Source organism: Protopterus annectens, chromosome 1.part1 (assembly GCF_019279795.1).
Source record: "Protopterus annectens isolate FY-2018-M chromosome 1.part1, PAN1.0, whole genome shotgun sequence".
Classification (NCBI taxonomy): domain Eukaryota; kingdom Metazoa; phylum Chordata; order Ceratodontiformes; family Protopteridae; genus Protopterus; species Protopterus annectens.
In genome coordinates this window covers 1,387,608,988-1,387,625,954 of record NC_056726.1, presented here as the reverse complement: position 1 = coordinate 1,387,625,954, position 16,967 = coordinate 1,387,608,988, and the positions used below count along the sequence as shown (strand labels likewise).

General features: G+C 41.7%; 1 long non-coding RNA gene across 1 annotated transcript in view; it reads right to left on the bottom strand.

Annotated features, from left to right (window-relative positions):
- Window positions 1-230: 230 nt before the first annotated feature.
- Window positions 231-16,967, bottom strand: part of LOC122813747 — a 69,849-nt gene continuing 53,112 nt past the window's right edge. Inside the window, exons 2-3 of the long non-coding RNA XR_006366730.1 lie at window positions 3,697-3,774; window positions 231-427 (exon numbers count right to left, since the gene is read on the bottom strand). This is a non-coding gene — a long non-coding RNA (uncharacterized LOC122813747). The remainder of the gene's footprint in view (window positions 428-3,696; window positions 3,775-16,967) is intronic.

Here is a 16,967-nt window from a genome sequence, read left to right as displayed (position 1 = left end):
TGTACTCCAATCACTTTTATGGCAAACACCATGATGGCAGCATTACACAAGTGGACCACACAGACAATACTAATGGTACTGAGGGCCTACCCTGATGGGGATGAACACTGTGAATGATCTCCTGGGCTATTTCCTTGAATGAGTCCCGAATAGCCTGTGCCATATCCTGAAAAAAAATTCCCCATAATGCCCCTCAACTGTATCTGAAAGACATCAGTCATCACCTCTTAGGTGTATTCCTGATAATCATCTTCTGGTCGTGCTGGGCATCTCCTCCTGGGTGCAGCACAGATGATAGCACATGCAGGTCCAGCTTCTTCCTCGTTGTCTCTATCATGGTCACCATTGTCATTGAGGAACTTGGCCGGTGGTCTGGCATGTGCTCATTTCTGGCATCTGATGGGTAAGCATCCACTGGTCCCATGCCCTGTCAAGGTGAATCACAAGACAAGAAAGAATGTACATAACATGCATACCTGCAATTATATGAGTACATAACATATCCATTGTGACAAAATGCACAGGCAGAAAACAGTCAGTATAAGGTATGCCCATAGACAAGTGTATCACAATATGTGATGTGGGTCATTAATTAAAGCCATACCAATAAAAACCACATTTCTATAAGGTTGCACATTCCTGTGAAAAGCAGCTGACATTAAACACAAACTGACGTGCACAACAGAAATCTAACAGACATTAACTACTGTGCCATCGTCATGTGATATCTACATATGAGAATAAAGGTATGTGATGCCCGTGCACTGGCCCAGTAATCAAGGAGCCTCAGTCCTCACCATTAACACCAGTGAGGGGCGTCCACATTGGGAAGGATAACAAATACATACACAGTAAAGTACAATTTCCCTTAAGAGCACACAGAGATCACAGTCAGCCTGGGGCTGGTTTCTCCCTTTCTCTCCAGATCCCCAATAAGACTCCCTACTGACACAGCTATAGGGTACAGATCTCAGCCTAGTGGTCAAGCTAAAATCTCCAGCACCCTCTCTGTCTAACCAGTGCTTCGTTTCCCTGCCCAAGTAGCTGACACACACACACACACACACACACACACACACACACACACACACTTTGAGATATGAGTTATATACAAATAGTGTGGGCAGAAGGGGCATAGTTGGAGAACCAGTGCCAGCAAGGGGCATAGCTGGAGAACCAGTGCCAGCCTTCCTGGGGAAGGATGGCACAGGTTCTCCAGCTATGCCCCTTCTGCCCAGAATATATGGTAGCACCACTTGCCACCAACCACTAATATCAGCTACTAATAAGGTCCTTATCAAAGGGTATCCAATTATTACTGTGCAATATTATTATCCAAATGGTAAGTGTGACTGAACAGCAAAGCTTATTGGAGTGGCTTGGCCAGTATCACTATATACATGCAATGTACTCTAGAGCTTAAATTATCTCTATACAAAACAGCCACAGTTGAAAGGTTTAAAATATTTAATAATAAATAATAAGGAACACAAGAAAATACTTCTTACTACACAGTGCTAGTCAAGAATTCAGAGATCACAGGAAAATGCTTAAAATAATACAGTAGAATAGTTTTGACATCAATACAGAAAAACAACTCGTCTAATCTTCCTATTTCCTAGCTATATCTAAGAGCAAACACAATTATAAAATAAACTTACATATAGAAACAGGCAGAGTGCTGGTGAGTTGGATGTTCTGAAGACAAATCCAAAATGCTCTGAGTCTCTCTCTCCTTAAATTGATAGCACAGTGCTACTGACTCCTTTCAGATTACACCATTTTTTTCTCCGGTTCCAAGGCTAACAGAAACTCAGAGTTTAGCAGCCCTTTTGATCTTGCCCCTGGTCAGGAAGCTACATCAATAAAAGACATTATACATGCAGATTCTAGCAATTAACTCTGGTCTCAGAACAATAGCAAGAATTCCTTCATCCAGACATCTCGGCTCAGAGTTTTGAGATCAAACAATTATACAATGCTTGACTTATCAGCTTTCCTCCAACACAGTGCAATATGGTTACATTTTTGAAGTTCAACATCCAATATAATTTTCTTATTTAAGAGAACAAGCCTGTGGCTTATATTAATATTTACAAATGACAGAATCATCTACAAAATCCTATCTAGCTAGGCTGGTAGCCTTCACATATATTCACAAGGTATATCAGCATGCATTGCAGGTGTCATTAAAACCACATTCTCAGATGATATGACCTAACATGATTGTGCAGGAGGAGTATAACAAAATTAATTGTTTTTAGGGGATGGATATTCATGCACACAGCATATTCCCTGTGTCCTATTATCTATACTTATGCATGATTTCAATACAGGCCAATTTCAGGGCCACTGTAACCCTCACAGAATGTCAGCAAGTTACTCTAGACTATGACATGGCATGCATAATACAGCTTACCAGTGAAAATCCTATCATTACCTGAACACTTGTTTAATAGTCATCATTATGCTTGACAAGCATCCACACAGCCAACACACTTACATATCATGACATTTGACACTGTGTATACAATACTGACATGTATCTACATTGCAAAACAATAGTATGAAAATTACAAAAAAAGCACAAATACTGTGACCCGCAGTGGTTAATACTTCATATATGCCTCACTACATTGTCCAGTAAACGTCTCAGAGAATATCACTATTTCCATGTTTCCTGTCTTGTATGAGTATCTTGCACATTTATGTTGGTGTGAGAATGGCAACTGTGACCAAGGTATCTGTGCATGTAATGAGTCACGTGAACAGCTAACAAGTCACATATTGGTAAAATGAAGATATATTGACATGACAACGAACAGGAAATATAAAAGCTATATGCAAAGAGCTGAGCAAAGTGACATGGTCATTGGCTAACCCACCATGAAATCTTTGGAATGCAACACAACACCCTAGAAATAATGGTCAATCATAAACACAGTGACAACCTGTGACACATGAAAACAAAGGTTATGTCTTACAAATAGTACTGTCTGCCTACTAATGTACCATTGCCTGACAGACATTAGCAATCACTGGGTATAATCCTGCAAAATGCAAACAGTATAATACTGATTGTTGATTATGTAACAGGCAGTTAGAAATGAAAAACAGGAATGGCTATGTGCACAACTATGCCTAAACACAGGGTAAGTGTGTTGTAAACCAAGTATCACAGGTGTTGCAGGCAGAAGTGATGACAGTGTTGAGGAAACATGCATGCCAGACTAGTCCACCAACAATTGTTTGAATTCTGAAGCAGCAGACACCCATTCAGTAAGTATGTAAATAGGAATACTTGGCACAACAGATCAGTCATTTAAAACCACATCCAGACATACAAGCATGCCAATGCCTACAATATGACAGCAGGCAAAGCAGTATTAAATTGTAAGGAAACCATCACAAAGAAAAGCACTGTGACAGTTACATTTAACTATCAATTAGGTTGTGACATACAATTCAAAATATGACCTTCAGCAAACATGGCTTGCTGCTAATTTAGATGTAAACATACTTTTATGACATTCATACTGGTAATCACATGGACTGTATGACTACTGCACTTATGTTACAGATGCATGATGGGTATTCTTGCATTAGAAGTAATATACATAGTAATGCAAAAAAAGCAATCCTGTAACAGTGATCATATCTATTGTAGGTAAAAATGTGAAAAAGTAATCAACATACCTCTCTCCCTGTGCTGCTCTTCCAGCCTATGCATCCACTAAATGCACAGGGCATGACTCCTAGCTTGCTCCTTATCACCTGCAAAAAGTAAAAAGCACTATGCAGGTATAAAATGACATTAAAATAAATTGATCAGCTGATGTTCTCTAACTTTTAAATTGAATAACATTACAAAATCTGCACATACAGTTTTGGATGTTTCACAAATAGTCCTTTACACCTTTAGAAGACTAATGAACACATCTTGGAGGACCTGAGATTCAAACTCACATAAAACTGTAATAAAAGAGCTGTTATTGCCAGAACAGGGTGGATAATGGAGATATTCATAGAAAGCTGACAAATAAATGCCATGGTGATAAGCATGTATAAAATATCTGTAAATATCAACAAGCAGATATATACAAGCATTTCCTAATATTTGACACACACTGATCAAAAATGTAATGAGAACTATGACTTACATGGATTTAAACTCACAGTTAGCCATGATATATGCACACTGGCTTCTTATTTTACAGGTTTAGCTGACACACAGCACAATACCTTCCTTCTTAAAAAACTAGTATTGTATGTGTCTGTATCCATACTCCTGCAGAGGAATATGTGAACATCAGACACCTAAATTTTATAGGCCCTCATGCTCCACACAACTAAAAGAAAGTATGAAGTTTTACAACATTGAACATATGGGTAGACACTCAGACCTGCATTGGTCTTGTGTCAAACAAATGTAATTTTAATAATACTGTGCATTTTGTAAAGCAGAAATGTTTGTTTGGCCTGCTTGCTGTATTCTGCCTGAATATTGTTGATCACTGGCTGCATTTTATTTTGAACTGAAGTTTTTCATTTAAGGTTTGGTCAAATCTATTTTGTATCTTATTCTTGTATTACATTTGTTTAGTTTTAAGTTTTAAGTTTTCTGTTCTGCTGGAGGTTTAAGAGAGGTCAGTTAGGGTCAGTTAAAAAAGTTAGCAAAGAATTAATTTGCAAATAGTAAATAACATCAGTTAATTAGCGGGAGGAGCTGAGAGACAGCATTGCTTTTTTAGTTAGAAATATCTCTATTTAGCTGAGGTGTTTGTTTGGCCTGCTTGCTGTACTCTGCCTGAATACTACTGATGACTGGTAGCATTGTATTTTGAATTGAAGCTTTTCATTTTAGGTTTGGTCACTTCTGTTTTGTATCTTATTCTTGCTTTACATTTGTTTTGTTTTAAGTTTTCTGTTCTGTTGGAGTTTTAAGGGATCTTGGCTAGGCTCAGTTAAAAACAAGTTAGCAAAGAATTCCAAACGGTGAGTAACATCAGTCAATTAGTGGGAGGAGCTGAGAAACAGCATTGCTCTTTTAGTTAGAAATATTTGTATTTAGCGGATGTGTTTGTTTGGCCTGTTAGCTGAACTCTGCCTGAATACTGCTGATCTCTGGCTGCATTTTATTTTTCCCTCCCATCTGCCCAATTGTTGTTGTGTTGTTAAACTTGGTGACTTTTGAGTTGCCCCCCCCCCCCCAACTATAAATCTGATTTTGGACACTCCTCCCCAGTCCCATCTCATCAGCTCATTCTACCCAGTAAAGAGAGATCATTTGGGAAGGCCCACCCCCTTAGTTTCTCAACCTTGAAATATTGTCTGTTTCCTCCCTTCTCATTTAACCTAAAAATTGCACTTTATTCAGCTACATTATTACTTTATTTTGCTTTGCTGATTGTTATTAAAAGTGGTCAACTGCATTTATTCTGCTGCCTTTATTCTGCTTGTTAGTAGCCTGATTAAATTGCAACTGTTATTCTAAGCCTTTTGGTTTATTCTAAGCCTTTTGGTTTATGTACTTGGGCTTCAGGCCAGATTGTTAGTAGCCTGATTAAATTGCAACTGTTATTCTAAGCCTTTTGGTTTATTCTAAGCCTTTTGGTTTATGTACTTGGGCTTCAGGCCAGTTGTTTTACAATCAAACGTTTTGTGGTCTACACTCTTGTGGCAGGAAAGAAAGCTTACAACCTTCTAAGCAAGGAATTGTTGACTGAAGCCTTACTGTGTCTGTTATTCTAAAAGTGTCTTGGTTCTAGTTTAAGCACTTGGGCTTCAAGCCAGTTATTTTACATTAAAATTGTTTATGGTCTACACTCTTGTGGGAAAAGAGGGTATTTTCAGCCCTTCTGAGCTGGGAATTGCTGTTTGAAGGCTTATTGTGCCTGGTTATTTGAACTGGGGTTTTTTTCTGAAATTGCTGCACTTTGTTGTAGTATAGACTAGATTCAGACCTGTTGAATATAGTTCTGTTTGTATAATTGAGCACTAAACCAGGCCATCTTTTGTTGGAGAGGGCTCCCCTGCACCCTAGTGGCAGGAGTGTGCAGGTTTCTGGAACAGGGCTCAGTTTTGAGCTTCTTATTGTTTAATTGGTTAATTTGTTTAAATCAGTTTGCTCTCATTGGCTACATAAGAAAATCCAAGCCATCTGCTAATCTCTGCAAAACTTAAGTACATGTTTTTCACTGTATATTGCACTTTTGAACTGCATTTTTTACCATATCACTACTTATATGAACTGCACTTTGTTTGCTCTAGCATAGACTAGATTCAGACCTACCGAGTCTAGTTCTGTTTGTATAACTCAAGCACTAAACCAGCCATCTTTTATTGGAGAGGCTTTCCCTGCACCCTAGTGGCAGAAGCATGCAGTTAGAAATCATCTGATTGAAGACTGCTGGAACAGGGCTCAATTTTGAGCTTTTTTATTTAAATCAGTTTGCTCTCATTTGCTACATAAGCAAATTCAAGCCATCTGCTGATCTCTGCAAAACTTAAGTAGAATTGTTCATTCTATATTGCATGATATTGAATTGCATTTTTACCACATCACTGCTTATTTGAACTTTTTTTTTGTTCTGAAAGTGTTGCACTTTGCTGTAGCATAGATTAGATTCAGACCTGCTGAATCTACTTTTGTTTGTATAACTTGAACACTGAACCAGGCCATCCTTTATTGGAGAGGGTTCCCTTACACCCTAGTGGCAAGAGTGTGCAGTTAGAACTCATCTGATTGAAGGTAGCTGGATCAGAGCTCAGTTTTGAGCTTTTTTATGGGTTTCTTTGTTTAGATCAGTTTGTGCTCATTTACTATATAGCACCGCATTTGTGCATCATGCACTGCTACCTGCAGTGGGCACAATTGGAGGTTACAGACACAAACACTTTTGCCTGCAAATTTTCCCTTAGTACTCTGATGGTGCTCCATCGGTGAGTTCTCATGATTGTCACTCACTGACAGGTGATACATTCAGCAAAGCTCCTGAGGTACTAACACAGATCCTACCCACTAGCCCTTCATATTTTTGTCCACTTTTCCTGTCCTCTACTTCACCTGTTCCTTCTTGTCCCCTCCCTGTTTTCTGGCCATCAACTTACCTAGCAATATGGATGGACAATTTCCCACAGTTTCTCCAGCCAGCCTGGTCAACGTGTGCATCCTGAGGCAATGCAGCAATTGCCTCATGTACACGGACAACCCACTTCTTCTAGTCCACACAAATTCATTATGGAAGAGATGCATCTATATCAAGAACCTAGAATCCGGGCTCTCTCACTCACCAATCAGTCCATCTGATACTAAACAGGTTATCAGCATGCACACCTCACCACCTACCAAACCAACAACACATAAATCTACATATGTGGAGGTCCTTACAAGAAACTTAGCTAAACATCAGAGACCTCCCAAACACAAGCACGCTTGACATAATACATTCTCTACAGAACATAGTACACAATATAACACACAACAGTGTCTCTCCAGTCAAGCCCCTAATGCATAACCCAAAAACAAATATCTTAGTCATAGGTGACTCAATTGTGAGACACACAGATGTCTGTGTCACCAGGCTGGATAAGAAAAAGATCATGGTCACCTGTCTGTCAGGTGCCAGGATCTGCCACATCTCATATGCACTCAAGTCTCTCACAACAGGCACTGTTATGACTCCGTCATAGTCCATGTTGGTGTGAACGACTTGAGACATACCTCAGTGGGCTATATGAAGAGAGACAAGACTGAGCTCTCGGATTATGTCTTTCAGGTAGGTATGTCCCTAGCCTTAATCAGCATTTTACCTTCGTCTACAATGATACCTCAATACAAACAAAAAAAGATTGACTTCAACAACTGACTTAGTTTCTGGTGTCATTCAAAGAGGATCCAGTATCTGTCAGCCTGGGATGACATGGTCATCAGACCTCGATTCTTTGCCAGAGATGGTCCTCATCCGTCACCCCTTGGATTTCAGTTACTGGCTAAGGCTCTTGCCATCCTCGTAGTGCCTTTTTTAGGCAATGTCACAAAAATAAAATTCCTGATGGAAAATACCCTCTAAAAACAACCTCAAGGTTATGCTGCTAAAGGCTAGGAGTTTACACCAGAAACTGCACTCACTGGAAGCAGTTCTCACCCTGGAAGATGCTGACATTTGTGCAGTCACTGAGACCTGTTTTAAGACTGCGGACAGCACCCCAGCATACCAGGTTACATTTCCTTCCACACATTCAGATCACAAACTGAAGGCGTGAGAGCTAAAGGAGGTGGTGTATTATCAGTATTCATTAAAGCTAAATACACTTCTAGATTGGTTAAACAGCGCTATTCCCTTGAATTACTTCATGTGCAATTGAATGTAGGTAAGACCCCTCTTCAGGTCATTGCCAGCAATACGACCCCCTCCATGAATCAGGACATCCACTCTGCCTATTTGGAACTACTTGAGTCAATCAAGATATAACCAAACACCCTGGTTTTGGGTGACTTTAATTACCCATCCATAGACTGGGTAAATTATACATAAATTATATGTGTTCTAACTCACTTGCCCAAATATTCTTGGACTTTGTTAACTCCAATGCCCTGGACCAGATGGTTGACACACCGAGAAGGGGCTCAAACATCCTGGATCTGCTGCTCACGAGCATGGGGGGAACCATTGCACCACCCCAGTGTGTGGCCATCCCTGGTGAGATCTGACCACAAATCAGTCTTGTTAGAAGTAACTATAACACAAAACCTCCCTTAGCACAGACACCTATGCTGAGTTATACACCAATGCTTTATACAAGCAACTGTACGGACTCTGCCGTACCTGATGGAACCAAAGCAAGATCTTCAAGGAAAAACAAACCAGCCTGGTGGTTAACTGTCATTAATAGGCTATATAACAGGAGAAAGAAATTGCTGTCTAAGAGTAGGAAGGAATGGTCTCAAAACTGGAAACACTCCCTCTTCAACTTAAACAAGCAAATAAGACTCTTAGTAAAGTCCTCCAAAGCTAACTAGGAATCCAAATTAGCTTTTCTAACTAAGGATAACCATAAGGCATTCTTTAGTTACATCTATAACCTCAAAAGTAAGGCCCAGATTTGTGTTGAACAGTTAATGGTAATACATATTCAGAACCTGTGGCTATAGCAAACCTGCTGGCTGACAGGTTCAGTGAAAACTTCTCTCCCCTGTCCCTGCCACATGTACCCCCAAAGCACCCCTAATACCTGTCCCCGGCCTAGTATCTCTGAGATCAGGTCTTAAATGCCCTTTCCAATGCCAAAAACACTGCTTCTATGGGACCAGACAACATCCAGGGCTGTGTTTTACATGGGTTAAAACAGGAATTAGCATCCCCATTGTGCATGCTTTTCAATCGCAGCCTAAGTACTAGCTTGATTTCAGTGGAATGGAAAACAGCTACCACCATCCCTTTGTACAAAAGGGGTGCATCCATGGACCCCGGGAACTATAGAACCATTACCTGACCAGCCTTATCTGCAAGGTCATGGACCTTATTAACAAAGATATAGGAAATCTCAAAATACTAGACCCCCATCTAGTTTGGCCTTGTCAAAGGGAGATCATGCCTGCTAAACTTGGTGGACTTCTATGAAACAGTCACCAAAGTCCTAGACAAGGACAAATCTGTGGATATGGCCTTTTTAGACTTAGCCAAGGCCTTTGACACAATCCCGACTCGGGCATCATAGATAAACTCACCCAGCTGGGTATCAACCCATATATTATCAAGTGGGTTGCAAACTGGCTCACTGATAGAACTCAATACTGTCAAAACAGAAGACTCCACCTCCTCCTACAGACCCATAACCAGTGGTATTCCACAGGGATCAGTTCTGGGACCCCTACTGTTCAAAATCTGCTTCTCCGAAATACAGTCTAAAACTAAAGGACTGATAAAGTTTGCTGAGTGCAAACTTGGAGCAATCATTGAAACCCCTAGCGATGTCAACATCCTGCAAAAAGGTCTTATGCAGACTAATGACTGGTGCCAAAGTCATGGCCTTAAACTTAATGCAGAAAAATGCATTATCACCCCCTTCAGCAAAGGTGATGATCCTGCAAACTACTACTATACAGGACAGGTACTATTTCCTAGAATCTGGCAATGTGCAGGACTGCAGAGATGGTAAAATGGCATAAGCTGTCAACATAATCATCTCTATATGTGGGCTCCCACATTAATCTAACCATGTGCATATAACTGACTTCCAAATGGCAAACAGACCTGGGGGTGACAATTATTCACCACAGGAAAATGAAATTATAATTGATGCTCTGCACCAACAAGGACAGAGACTCAATACAGTGTGGAAGAAAGAAGTGTGGACTGACCTCACCAACATGTTTAATGCTGTGGAAGGCCACAACAGATCCTGACAGGCCTGTCACTGTCAATCTTCTTGATTCTTCTTGCAGCCAGTAGGGAGAGAAGCAGGTGTTTCAGGCCACACATGTATGTTATTTTGCATAACACTGTTGCATACAGAGTACCTCTGTACAGATTGTTGTTGCATGCATATTCATGTATTGTTATTTGTGTTGCAATAGCAGAATTGCATCATGCTCACGGGTCCACTCAGGGAGATGATGACTAGCATAAGTGTAATGGCATGTTGCCATACAAATTCAGTACACACATTACAGTACAATCAACATGTTTCATTTGCACAGGTCCATCCACTTCTGCACAACAGAAGGACATGACAGGTGAGTGTCCCCATATAGTGTTACTTTGACCATTACCTGTTTTTGGCTCTGCCTCCTGCTATGGAAGTGGTGTATACTCTCATATTGATATTTTCTTGACATTGTAACCTACAGATACATTTTCAGGAGACATGACCCACGGAGGTGCACTTACAGATAGACCAGATATGGTTTCCTATGTTCAAAGGCTGCAGCACTGTGTAGCATAATTGTGTTAAATGAAATTAATGTTACTACTTTTTCTGCACAATGTCCATCACGTAAGTATCATCACATCCTGTTACTGTGTTGTATAAGTCATCATGCACCTATGCCAGTACCTGCATATATGACTGTGTTTGCTTTGTCTGTATTTTACCACTGCAGGATCTACATTATGACAGGCAAACTCCCCACATTAGAAGGGTATAACTGGTATGCTATTATCTCTGTTTCATACATGTCATTGCTGTTTCTCCTGTTGTTGTCATCCATCAGTACTGTGTCCTTCTACCCCTGCATAGAACAGCCACCATCAGATTCTCAGCCACGATCTACTGGTGTGCGTACATATTACCCACTGTGTGTTCATAGGTTCATAGGTAGGTACTCGGCTATCGGCCCAAGGGCCTAAGTAAGCCTAGCCAACAAGGTTCCCTGGCTTACGCCACCCAAGAAAGTTAATTTCCTGTGCCCCTATTGAGCAGAGCCACAGAAGTGATCCCCGAGGTGTATTTCCTATTTCCCATCCACTCATCAAGATTTTTCTTGAGGAGTGCTAATGAGGAACTTTGCTTGACATAGATGGGTAGCTTGTTCCAGAGTATAGGATGTCTCTGGGACAGGAATCTATACCTCAATCATGTCCTGTTTATTGTGGTGACAAGGCTTAGGTCCCTAGACCATGTAGCTCTAAGGGATTTGGATTTCTTTAGGTGTAGCATATCCAACAGCTCTGGGTTTAACATAGCTTTATATGTTAGGCAGAGATCTCCTCAGAGTAGGCGATATGCTACAGAGTAAAGCTGGAGTTTTTTGAGACAGTTAGTGTACAGCATCTGTTTGAGGCTAGTAATCCTCTTTGTGAGGTACTTCTGTGGCCTTTCCAGCTGCTGCAGATGTCTTGTGAGGTACATTCCAAAAGGGGCATTGTACTCTATAATGGGGCTAATGAGTGCTGAGTAGAGGGGAACAATGACCTCTTTTTTCATAGGTTCATATGTTGGTACTAGGCTATCAGCCCTAGGGTCTATACAAGCCTAGCCATAACAATTCCCTATTATTTTCCTGGATACGAACATTTTTTTGATGAGGTGTGCCACATAGAAGGATTTCCTGACTACTGTGGCAATGTGATTATCAAAGGAGAGACTACTGTCCACCTGGAACCCAAGGTCTCTTATCACACATTTGGCATTAAGTAGACTGCCGTTTATGTGGTAGTTCATGGGTACAGAGTTTTTAACAAAGGGGATGACAATGCACTTTTTGGCATTGAGCTTGAGGCCATGCCTCTGACACCAGGCATCTGTCTCAGTGAGGCCCTTCTGTAGGATGTCCACATCATTTGGGGAGTCGACTACGGCTCCTAGTTTGCAGTCATCTGTGAACTTTGTTAGCCAGAGGCCTTCTGTGTTAGCCCATTTTACCTCAGTTGGAATGGTACATGCTGGCATGTATGTGATTAACAATGCTGTGTTTATGCCTTTGTTTTCCTGAAACAGTTGCATTTCAGTCCTCTGCTCTGACACTGGATTCCCACAAGGACATGTCAGGCATGTGTTATGTTTGTATGTATGTTGCATATGTAGCATCATGATCAACTCCCTGTTATATTGGTTCCATGAGTCATACCTTGCCAAGGCCTCCTGGTAAGTTATTATTATCTGCAACATTATAGTGATATATATGTGGCATGTGTCAGTAATGATAAGCAGCATGTGATATGCACACATTTACCTGAACTGTGTCATCTGTCTGTTCTTTAACACACCCACTTCCTTCATCCTCCATTAGCCCATCCATTGATCTCGAAGTGGGATCTGATATGTCTCAGTATTGTATCATGGCCACTGGCACACAGGACACAGACTTGGTGATACAGTCCAGCCCAGATGGTGACAGTCACGTGGATGAGGTTGTAGCCTCAGTTGTGGAGGAATTGTGACAATGTGGAGATATTAGATGGTGGACAAGATGAGACCTGTGGACCAAAGTCCCATGTTGAGTCTGCTGGGTGATGTTGACACTTCCACACAATACAAAGATACTGCCCATCTCAGTAGTCATAGGAATGTAGCTGGTGGGCATGGGCATATGTCAGAAAGTGTCCATCAAATCTTACAGGAAAATGAGCATTCCCAGCGATGTCCTGGATCTGACATTTGTGCACTTGTCCATGTCCCAGATCATATTGCACACCAGCTGGATGTGCTGCATGAAGGACAGGCACACAGACACAGTGAGATCATGGTGGCACTGGCCACACAGAATGAAAGCATATTATCTGTGGTATGGTCCACTGAATCTCTGGCTACTGCTGTACTACAGTAGTGCCGTGCCATACAATTAGCAGGGTTCTGCATGCCCTGACTGTGCTTAGCTGAGTACCACATGGGAGTGGCAGATCCCCTCTCATTAGACCAACCTTTTCCAATCAGGCATTGATGTATGTGCTGCAATGTGCACATACATCTGCTGCTTGCCAATCCAGTGTAACACTGACAGTTGATCCACTATGTCCTGTAGTGTCAGTGTCACCCAAAGGCAATGATGACTGCTATGCAGACCAATGACAATGTCATCTATCTGTGGCGGTTATGAAGTCTGATGCCATGGATGTCTAACATTTTTACTAACCACAGTTGATTCCATTTAGTACATGATACTTCATCCATACTTTACATTGATATGTGTATGTTGCTTGTGGTATTGACAACAGTTCTGCAGTATATCTTGACTTGGTTTCCTGTTTGCATCATTTCATAGTGGAGAGATAGGAATGGGTTTTACAAACGTGCGTAACTTGTTTTCAGTCATACACACATACACCATGAGTCTGGATGCATGCCTGTGTCACTTGTAGCCTGAGTTGATGGTCCGTGTTGTGATAGATTTGTATATGTTCATTCTGTTATATGTTAGCATTATGTTGTTATGTTTGATGCTTAGTGTGTACATCTACTGGGTAATTTCCATTAGATGTAATCTGTGCTGCTGTGGTGGGGCAACATTTGAACATCAGTGTTTAATGTGTGCACTTTTGTATGTGTGGATTTTCATAATTCAAAGGTGTGTGTCAGATGCTGCCATATCACCTGGGCCTGGACTTGTGGTCCCATCCTCCATTGCCCATGCCTGTTTCTTCTGATTCCTGTGTTCTCCTCCTCCTCTGATAGTTGTGAAATGTCATCTTCAGACATATGGGGTTCTTGGAGTAGTTCACCCACACCTGCAGCAGAAAGACCACCATATGTTGCTGTTAGCATATTGTGTAGCATGGCACACACTGTAATTATCTATGCTGCCTTTTCAGGTGTGTATTGCAGTGCAACCTTGAATGTGTCCAGCCATCTGAACCTGGATTTCAGTACACCACAGACACGCTATATGGCATTGCATGTTATGGCAATTGCTGTATTGTAGGCCTCCTCTGCATGATTGGAAGCTTCTCTGTACGGAATTGTGGGAAGTGAAAACACATATGTTGTAATCATGAATAATGTTTACAGGGATGTATTTAGTTTACATCCTAGATGTGTTCCTGTGCTTACCTAGTAGTAGTCCCTCAAGTGTTTCACCTTGCTGGAATGCAGCCCTCAGACCACTTTCTCTCCCTATGCCATCATGATGGACACCCCTGCAGTGTGTCACCATGATGTTTGTTATAATGTCATTTGCTTAGTAAACCAACTGGCAATTTAGGTATGGTCATCCCTTTCTATTGATGTATGTTTCTGCTTCTGGTTGCATGGGCATCTTAATAGGGATGTGGGTGCAGTCTATTGCATCAAGAATATGGGGGAAGTCTGTCATGCTATAGAAATGGTGCATGACAGTTTTCCTCCTCCATGAGTGTAGATGGGAAAAGTATGTGTTCACGTACCTTGGTGCACATTGCTGCCAAAAGATGTGCAAGGATACAGCTGGCAGCTATCTTTGACACTCCTACATCATCTCCAGTATGCCACTGGAATGTCCCAGATGCCTGGACACCTGGGCTCAGGCACACGTTTGTTTCAAGATGGATGGGATTGCTTCACAATGTCCACACAGACATGTGTGGGGCACATGTGTTGCACACAGTCTGTACCATCTGTCTCTCTAAGTAGTATCTGTCAAAAATTTCTGGATCTAAGAGCTGGCATAAATATATCCTGGCTCTCTGACTAGCTGGCTGCCTTCGGGACACACAACCAGATCCTCCTCCATAGCTTGTAGAACCACAGCCTGTTGAAGTTCATTCAGAGTGAGCAGCTATTTTTGTCAGTATTGTTACACATTCTGTAGGATTCCAAAGGAATAGCTTCTTATCCTTGCAATATAGTATAGCATTTTCCGAGATTTCAGAAACAGAGTCAGTTTGACGCATTTAAATTGCATTGGTGGCACATTATGCATTTTGGTATCTAACAGGCATATGCAGAATCTCTAATTATAATAAGCTATATCACAGGATCATAGGAAGTTACTAGGCTATTGGCCCTAAGGCTCTTATAAGCCTAACCAAGAGTTTAGCCCATGTTTAGTCAAGTCAGCACCCAAAGCCCCTTTCCAGCAGGGACACAGGTGGAATCCCAGGGTTGTATTTTCTGTTTCCCATCCAGTTATCCAGGTTGTGCTTAAAACAGATAATGAGGTACTCTTCTTAATGTGGAGAGGGAGTCTATTCCACAGATGGGGGAGTCACTGGGACACAAATCTGTCCTGCCAACAAGTCCAATTGATGTCACAGACCAGGCTGAGGTCACGCGTGCAGGTTACTAAAGTGGAGCTTGACTTGCGAGATATGCAGCAGTCCCATCAAGGCAGGGTCTGAGATTGCAGAGTATGCCAGACAGAGGTCACCTCTGAGGAGTCTGTATGAAACTGAGTAGAGGGACAGGGCTTTTATCCTATCTGTGCAGGGTAGATGTCTGAGGTCCTAGAATCTCAATTTGAGGAACCTATGTGGTATCCACTTTGCAAGGTACATGCCGAAGGGGGCGTTATGCTCAATAATTTGCCTTATAAGGGAAGAATACACGGACGTTATGACCTCCTTGTTCCTGGAAGAGATACTCTTATGAGGTGGGCCATGTAGAAAGCTTTCCATACAACAGAAGCAACATGGTGGTCAAAAATCTGGTTGCTATCAATCTGGGTTCCCAAATCTCTCACAACTAATTGCATGCTTAGGAAGTTGTTATTAATGTGATAATATGTGGGGACGTCACTCTCCCCAGATGGGATGATGATGCATTTTTTGGCATTCAGCTTGAGACCATTTTTCTGGCACCAGTCATTTGTTTGGGTGAGACCCTCTTGGAGGACATTCACATCACTTGGGGAATTGATGACAGTGCCCAGCCACAGGTGGCCTAATGGTTAAGGTGTTTGCCTTGCAAGCACAAAGTGCAGGGTTTGAGTCTCACAAGGGATAACTGGCTAGGCTTAAAATGGCTCACAAGGGCAGTTAGCTTACTACTAATCTATGAACCTAAACCTATGAACCTAGAAGTATATGCTGAATGATAGAGGCCCCAAGACTGATTCCTGGGGTATACCACTCGTTATGGGTCTACTGCTTGAGGTGGCTTCCCCTAGTTTGATTACGTGAATTCTATCAGTGAGCCAGTTTGCTACCCCATCTGGTAACATATGGATTGATGCCTAGTTGAGAGAGTTTATCTATTATGCCCGAGTGGGGAATAGTGTCGAAGGCTTTGGCCAGGTCAAGGTAGGTGGTGTGCACCATCTTCCCCTTGTCCATGGCTTTGGTGACTGTCTCAAAGAAGTCACTCAGATTTAACAGACATGACCTCCCCTTGACAAAGCCAAACTGTGTGGGGTCTAGTGTTTGGAGGTTGCCAATGTCCCTGTGAATGAGGTCCATGATAATCCATTCCATGGCCTTGCAAATCAGCCTAGTTAGACTGATGGATCTATAATTTCCCGGATCGGTGGACGGTCCACCTTTGTGTAAAGGGATGACAGTGCTGGTCCTCCACTTGGTTGGGACAAAGCTGGTACTCAGGCTTTGGTTGAAGAG